The following is an 8,422-nucleotide window of genomic DNA, read 5'->3' as shown; positions in this document are numbered from 1 at the left end:
AAAATCTTCCATAATTACTTTAAAAAGTAGGAGGAGAGCGTGAAATGGGAGGAGGACAAGAGAGAAATGGAAGTGAGGGTGCTTCAAGAACCTACGAAGCTTGGCATGGGTCATGGTTAAAGAGTGGCTACAATTGTCAGAACCAAGAAGGCCTATTAAGGCTTATCATGTTAATAATCCTGACATATCAAAGATGGACATTACAATTCAACATCCAGATCTGGGTGTGTCCATTTTCACCAAGAAGTAGCTAGGCAAATATTTTAACATTACAAACTTAAATTGTAATGATGGACTGTACAATTTGACATCCGGATTTGGGTGTGTCCATTTTCACCAAGAAGTAACAAGGCAAATATTTTGAACTATATTGGAGCAAAGAGCATGCTATAAAGGACATGTTGAAACCACCAATGAATCTAAAGATTTGATCTAGACCCTTAGGGGGTTTGAGACACATCTCGATGTGGGTGCATTGAGTATCCCCTTACGGCATGTATTCTTTACACACCTAGGTGGACATATGCATTTAGTAGCCCACCATATTTCTCTGTGTCCATGCTGAACCCCCCGGAAGGGATTTTCTTGGGATCTGACCACATGAGCAAGATGCCCTTGTCAACTTTATGTGACATGTGAACACTACAAACAGACTTCCTAGCCTCCAAGAGAGAGCATTCTTCCGTTGCACATTTAAGCTCTTATAAAGACTCTCCATTGGCGTTCTCCACAAGTTCCTACCCCTCTCAGTCACTGTTCCCTCTTACTACCCAAGCATGCTTCTATACTTTCTTCCAAGCTCAAGACTCCCTCTCCTCAAATTGTTTTGTCCACCCTCTAAATGTAGCAACAACCACACCAACTATTCTAGCACTTGCCCTCAAGCTAATAATAGAAGATGCTTTGACAAAGTAGAGGTGAGTGCATCAACGATCTAACTAAAAGAAAAATGAGATGATGGTTTCCACAATGAACCAACAACAACTCACGTACAAGAAGCATTGGGTGAAAATGTATAAAAAGGCAAACCTATAGTTGACTAACTAACATTACCAAACCATTGTAAATGTCCTTGCAATTTTCCCCTAAATGGTGTAGCTGAAGTACAAAGGAAAACATCGTGGTGTGCATGTGTCCATAATTTATCTTTGAAGTAGTCTATGCACCTTTCATCTTATCTTTTAAGCAGTCTATTCATTAGACTTAGGCCTAGTTTATCTTTATCTTTTAAGGAGTCCATGCACCATTCATTAAAGTTAGACCTATTTTGCCCCTAGGCATGCTCAGGGGGTGCACCACTAAGAAATCCTAAGTATTACGTGCATTCAAGGGATATTTCAAAAACCCCTCAATTAAAAAAAATTTCCCAATAAAACCACCCCTCTTTGCTTATAAACTAATGGATTTTTATCTTAAATTGAATTAAAAACCCCCTGTTGTTATCGTAAACCTGTTAAAAATTTTCCAAAAGTGGAATTAAAATACCCCTCCTTTTGAATGCACGTGGTACATTAAAATTTGGGGAGGTTAACCCCCCAAGTAGGCACGTAACTTCTTCAAATCCTAGCAGCTAAATCAAATGATCTTGTCACTTCTAGCCTCCTGCATGCATTGTCTTTTAAGCAGTCTATGCACCATTAATTCAAGTTAGGCCTAGTTTGCCCCTAGGCATGTAACTCTTTAAATCCTAGCAACTAATCCTTATCAAATGATCTCGTCACTTCTAGCCTCCATGCACACATTGCCTTTGCCTTCTTTTTTGGGCAGAAAAGAAGTTTTGTATCATATATTCACAAAAGATTGATACATTGAAGTTCCTCATCTCATTACAGCAGAAGACAAAAAGAAACAACCTGTATCCTTGAGTTGAAACATTAGGGATGAGTTGGAGAAGGCCATATGTATGAAGCAGCAGGTACCCATGGTAGTCAGTGTTCAACACAATGAGTCACCAAAAAGTAGGTATAGTAGAGGGGAGCACATCTCAACGTGGAGTCCTAGGTTGGAGAAGATTGATCAAATCAAATTGGTTCCTCTTTGGTAAGGTAGATAGGACGGAGGTCATGATTCTACAAGCAAACAGAATTCTCTCAGCAATTGAAATTCTTAGCATGTTTATCTGCATCTTCCTGTAGATGAGAGAGGGCCTCATTGTAATTGTGGATCTATTGGTCTAGCAACCGCTTTGCCTGCTAGCATGAAACCCATTTCTGTAAGTTATCCTCTTACTTTTGAAAAATACCGACATTCCTATCCTCTCACTTCTATAGTTGGTCCAGACCGCCTTATGTAGAATGAGCCACAGCAATGTAGAGTACTTTTCAAGGATGTCCTTGTTCAAACAAATGAGTTGAAACCTGTCCTGCCACTTAACTTGGTTATCAACAATCTTCCATCTTGTGTTTAGTGTTCTAGCTATGTCCTTAATGTTGCTATGAGGGGTGGGGTATAGGGAGTAGGTGAGAGCAACCAATCCAACTGAATTCCTTGGGTAAATTGAGAGCGCATGGCCTTCTTTCCAAGTGACACTACCCTACCACCACAGGAGGATCCTCCTCATGATCAGGTCATGGACCATGTTAGCAAACCTGAACTCTCTCCTAATTTCACACCGTGTCTTCCATCTAAAATACTATTTATGCCAAAGTTGATTCCATAATTGAAGACCATTCCTGAAGAGAACACTAGCTTTTGTAAATTTCACGTCATTTAGAGGGTACTACTTGAAAAACACAGAAACTCATATAGAGTCAATGCCCATAAATGCCCCTTTACCACCAGAAAAGAATAACCGACTCTTAATATGTTCAAAGGCTTGCTAGAGAGATTTCCAAAGCTGACTCCTCTTGGTTTGACAAGTTCTGGGTTGCACAGGGAAGAAAGGGAGGGGTAATTTTTCCATTTTAGGGCTCTTAGTGGTCTAATGTAATTGGCATTTTCTTAGGAGCAGTTTGGCCCAATCTGCTTCTGGGTGCAGAAAAGCTTTAATCACCCAAGAGGAAAAGCTTTAATCACCCAAGAGGAAGCCTGATGGATATCTATGACATCTAATCCTCCCTCCGCCTTAGGTCTAGTGCAATAAGACCACTTGACTTTGGATATTCTTCTCTTAGTGTCAATCCCACCCCACAGGAAGTTCTTGCATAGTTTGATGAATTTTTCAAGGTCGGTCTTGGAAGGGCACCAGAGTAGGAAAGATAGAAGATAGACATGGGGTAGAGACAATGGTTGAGGATAGCCTTTCTACCAAAAACCACTCCTACCTATCTTTCATGGAGACTTCAAAGCCCATTGGAATGCCTAGAAGCTTGAAAACCCTTTGGGGATTTTTTTGCATCCTAGCTGTGCCAGGATTGGTTGATCTTTATCCTTTAGAACTACATACCCTATTTCAAAGTGATTTATTTTGGAGCTTGAGGCTGTGCAAAAAAATCAAGGCATTTGAGCGCTATTGAGACATCTTTAGATGTATTTCTCAATGTGAGGTCTGTATCATCCGCAAACTATAGAGTTACAAGCTGCATACCCCCCGAGAGCTCAATCCCTCTGAGATTTCCTTCCTCTATCTATTCTTGAAAGAGCCATTCTAGAGCATCAACTGCAATCGCATAGAATAGAGGGGCCATAGGGCATCCATGTCTAGTGGATCTTCTTAGAGGGAAAGGTAGGGTCATCTCACCATTGACACACACTTTGGCTGAGGCATTGGACAGGAGTAGCCTAATGTGTGAAATAAAGTGTTCTCCAAGGCCCATGTTTTCAAGAGATAGAATTAAAAAATCCTAGTTCAGTCTATCATATGCCTTGTCAAAGTCTATTTTAAGAAAACAAATGTTCCATTTCATGGGCATGTTCACATTCTTCCCATAGGTTTATGATGGCTTCTAGCAAGTGCCTCCCTTTAATGAAGCCTTTTTATTCAAGTCAAATCCAGTTGTCCATTTTGCCTTGGATTCTAAGAGCTAGAGCCTTTGCTAAAATCTTGTAGCTACAGTTAAGCATTGTGAGGGGTCTCCAATTTCTTTGTTGAGATTTATCACCTTTCTTGGGGATTAGTTAATGATTCCTCCATTCAAATGAGCCAGGAGGGAGCCACAAGCGAGAATCTCATTCCAAAATTTGAGGAGACAAGGACCAACTATATCCCAGAAACATTTGCAAAACTCGCATGGAAGCCCATCCTCCCCAAGTGTCTTGCCCTCAATCATGGCAAAGGCTGCATCTTTTAGTTCTTGGAGAGATAAGTCCTTATCAAGGTACACTTTGTCATACCCTGGCATTGTCACTTTTCTTGCCCTACTACACTACCTTCTCACTTGTGTAGTGCTGTCAGTGTTATTGTGTACTTTGCTAAGCATGTCCTAAAAATGGAGCCTTATGTACTCCAAGTTGTCCTCAGCTGATATAGTTAGGAGGTCATTGCCTTTGTTGAGAAGGGGGATTTCTTCATGGGTTTTCTTCCTCCTAATAAGATTGAAGTTTTCTTTAGTCAGTTTGTCTATTTTCTCTACCCTCCAATCTCTATAGTAGACCTTTGAATCATTTAAATTGATTTGCTTAGTAACCAATTCTTCTTGAGCTCGAGGGTCTTGAGATCTAGCCTTATTTTCTAGGTCCTCAATAGCCTTTTTGATTATATCCATTCTTCTAGTATGTATGATTGCTCTGTTTTTCCTTACCTTTTTAAGAATTTCTTGGGTGTTTTTTATGGCATTTTGCCAAGCCTCTTCAGCTGAAGAGTCAAAAGAAAAAGCATGCCCCCATGCTTGCATTGTCTCTTATTGGACAAACTTGAGAGAAAAGAGTTTGAGGTCTACCTTGAACAAGGATGGGCTCTTTCTACCTTTGCCAAAGTCAAGTGTTGTTACTATAGGTTTGTGGTCCGAGAGAGCTAGTGTAGAATTATAGCCTTGGAGAAGATTGTCTGTGAGAGTGGGCTTTGTGCAACATACACTCTGTCGAGTCTTGCTTCTCTTCTAGCCTCCCATTTTGGCTTAGACTACTGGTATGCCTAAGTCTACTAGTTGGAGATTTTCCTTCAATTCCTCCCAAGCTAGGAGCTCAGCCCCTCTCAGAGTGGAGCCCTTCATTAACCACATGTCATAAAAAGATCAATCATATTGAAGTCATCTACTAGCAATATAATGTCTATCCCCAATCCATTTAGTTTCTCCCAAATGACTCTACTTGACTGAGCACTTGTGGGGGCATGTACTGAGGCTAGTGTAAATGAAATGTTTCTTATCTTCAGGACAAGGAGATCCATCTACCATCTTAGTCAGTTTGACTGTCTAGGATCCCCTCACTGTACTGTGAGAGTACTCCTATGGATGTGAAACCTTTACCATTTTCATGTTTAGTACAAAACTAGACTCTTCTTCTGTCTACCACTTAAAGTCTTTATTCAAGAGTCTCATTAATAACTTTAAATTCTTGAAGGGTGAGAAAAGTTGGCGAGAGAGCATTTGTTCTAAGCCAAAGGCAAGTTCCTGTCGTGTCATAGGATCAGCTAGGCCACAGACATTTAATGAAAGGCAAGAAATGGGCTTACTTAGCATTCTTGCTTTTCCCCTTTTTTGGGTTGGGGGGAGGGTTCTTTGGGGGGGTATTATGACTTTTTTTCTCTTGGGATATTCTTCTTTTATTCTGGATAGTTGCTTGGGCTATAGATTTGGGCGCACTCTCCACAACTAGTCCTGGGCTCAAAGTCACTCATGCTTGTATCCTTTTGGTTTACCTCATCCTCAAACTCTTGAGACCAGATCAGCTTGACATCCTCTTATTGTATCCAAAGCTCTATCTCCTGATCAATTAATGCATTGAAAGCATTTTTGGTCTCAACTGAGTTAGGTGTAGGGTGGACATCTTGTTGGGGAGCCGTAAATTTAGTAGGTACGGTTGGACCCACACTGGCCTGCTCTTTAACTCCTTTGGTAATCCACTTGGATTTGGGCTGAGTAGTGGGAGCAAAGGCTATTTCCTTAGTGAGACTTGCTTTTTGCTTCTTGAGATGATAGTTCTTCATAGCGTGAAAGGAGAGACCATACAGTTTGGAAGGTTTTTGTATACAAGGGTTGTTCTCGATAGATTTCTCCATTCCTGGTGACCATCACCAGGGTGTATAGAAGTTCATTAGCAACATCTATCTTGACACATACTTGTGGATTTCCTCTTGAGTTGATGAACTGTTCTTTTTCAACTCCTACCACTTCCCCTAGACTACTACATAGTCTTGCAATAGCTTGAGGAACTAGAGAGAAGGGGAGATCTGGGAGTTCCCCGGGATAGTGGTGGATCTAGGCCTATCAGGGTTTCCTTGCCTTGCCTTAACAATTTCCTCATTAATGTAACCAAAACTTCAAGTTTTGACATTACAACTAACATAGCATTCCCTACGTCTTAATAAGGATTCACGTCCTCAAAAACAAAATTGGAAAAACTTCTTTGGAGTGCACTTAAATTCTCCCATTTGAACTCTCTCTAGTCTATCTTATCAATTAACCAGAGATTTCGTATATGTCTTTTTCTTTTCCTCATATATTCAAAATCCTTTTTGGTCCATGTGGTAATGATGGCGTCCATGAGTTCAAGTAGGACTTTTTCACCTACTATATCATTTTCATTTTTATTTTATTTTTTTATAAAGATCATTATCATTACCTACCTTTCTTTTAAGTGTCCTTGCATGAAAAATTGGATGTACTTTACATCCTTATATTAGAGCTATTTTATAAGAAATCTCTCTAGTACTCTTAATTATCAAGAATGGTCTACAATGCTTAGGATATAACTTTGCATATTTACTCTTCGAGAATGGTCTACAATGCTTAGGACATAACTTTGTATATTTCCCTGTTTTCAAGGTTTCTGAAGATTTTGGAAATGTGAGAATTTTTTTTGCCATTTGTAAATTTCACCTTTCTAGGTGTGGATCTCCATAAGCTATAGCTCTATCCTAATACCTTTTGATGCTATCTTAAGCATTTAATCCATATCTTTAAGAAAATCTCTAGGTGGCTGACCCTTTTGCTTTTTTAGTGGTGTGGTTAAAATCCATACATTATCATGAATGGAAATCCATTACTAAATGTTTGGCAATGTTTCTAATCTTAGTATCTCTAACTCCTTTGTTGTATACTCAAATATGCCCTAACTGTATCCTCTATGACATGGTTAGCTCATTTAGTTTGACCATCACTCTATGGATGATCCATAATGCTCATATTTAGAGCTCTTCCCAACCTCTTAGAAATAGCTCTCCCAAAATGACTTTTAAAATTGATATCTCAATGATCAATGCTACAGTTGAAACGAATTGCCCAATCTTGTTTAATTGATCCACATTTGCCAAGATTGAGTTTTCTCCTCTTTGTATCCTAGATAATCTCCCAACAAAATCCTATACTCTCCCATTCACTAGGTGTAATCTCTAAAGGACACAATAACCTACCTACCTTTATGCATTTGTCTTTATTGATGGCATTTTTGGCACATTATTACATGATATTGTCTGTACTTAATCATTCTAGGCTAGTAAAATTGCCTTTTCAAAAGTGCAAGTGTCTTTTGAATTCCCTGGTATCCTTTTACATCACATGTAGGGGACCTAGCATCTAAATGCCGAAAGGAGAATTTTTTAGTGAAGTAATCCTAAAAGATTTGAGAGACCAGCCATAAATTCACAAATTTCATCCAATAGGGATATGAGGAATCATAAGTGCTTATGATTGAATCCAACACAAATCCTCACTCTAGAATTAAAAGTCAGGATTTATAATTGACCAAAGGTTAAGCTTCGGCTAGATACAGGCAAACTTGCCAAACATTTAGGGTGTCACAAGGCTCCTAGGGCCTAAAAATATAGTAAGAACCTATAATATTCATAGCTCTTAACCTCCCAAAATCTAAATTTGCAAGTCCAAAATCCAAAAGATCATTGTTGCTTTCAAGTGTCATGTCTAACAAAAGACAAGAAAACAATTTCAAGGCCTTGTAACTCACCAAGGATATATGTTTGATCCACCAAAGCTTTATGTCTTAGTATCTTAATGGTTTTGAGTTCCTAAGTCCTATTTCTAATGTTTACAATTCCTAAGAAAAGCTTATGAAACAAACTTAAAAAGTGCACAGCATGAAAATTTGCTCAAACCCACCCAACTAAGTCCCAATTGCATTTATTATATCATACTCACCTAATAGAACATTCTTTGATCCCAACCAACCCTTTTGACTCCACATAAAGTCATTTTGACCATAAAAGTCAACCATGCACCACTTGGGGACAATAATATTTAGTTCTTTAGCCATAGTATCTTACCATGCTTGCAAGAAAATCAAAGTTGCACACCACTTTAGAAAGGAACTAGGGAAGACTCAAAAAAATCCAATAGAACAATAATGAAAAAACTCTTAGTTTACTAAA

The sequence above is a fragment of the Dipteris shenzhenensis genome, chromosome 10 (assembly GCF_047967505.1).
Source record: "Dipteris shenzhenensis isolate YYH24624 ecotype China chromosome 10, Dip_SZ_1.0, whole genome shotgun sequence".
Lineage (NCBI taxonomy): Eukaryota > Viridiplantae > Streptophyta > Polypodiopsida > Gleicheniales > Dipteridaceae > Dipteris > Dipteris shenzhenensis.
Note: the sequence above shows the minus strand (reverse complement) of the source record.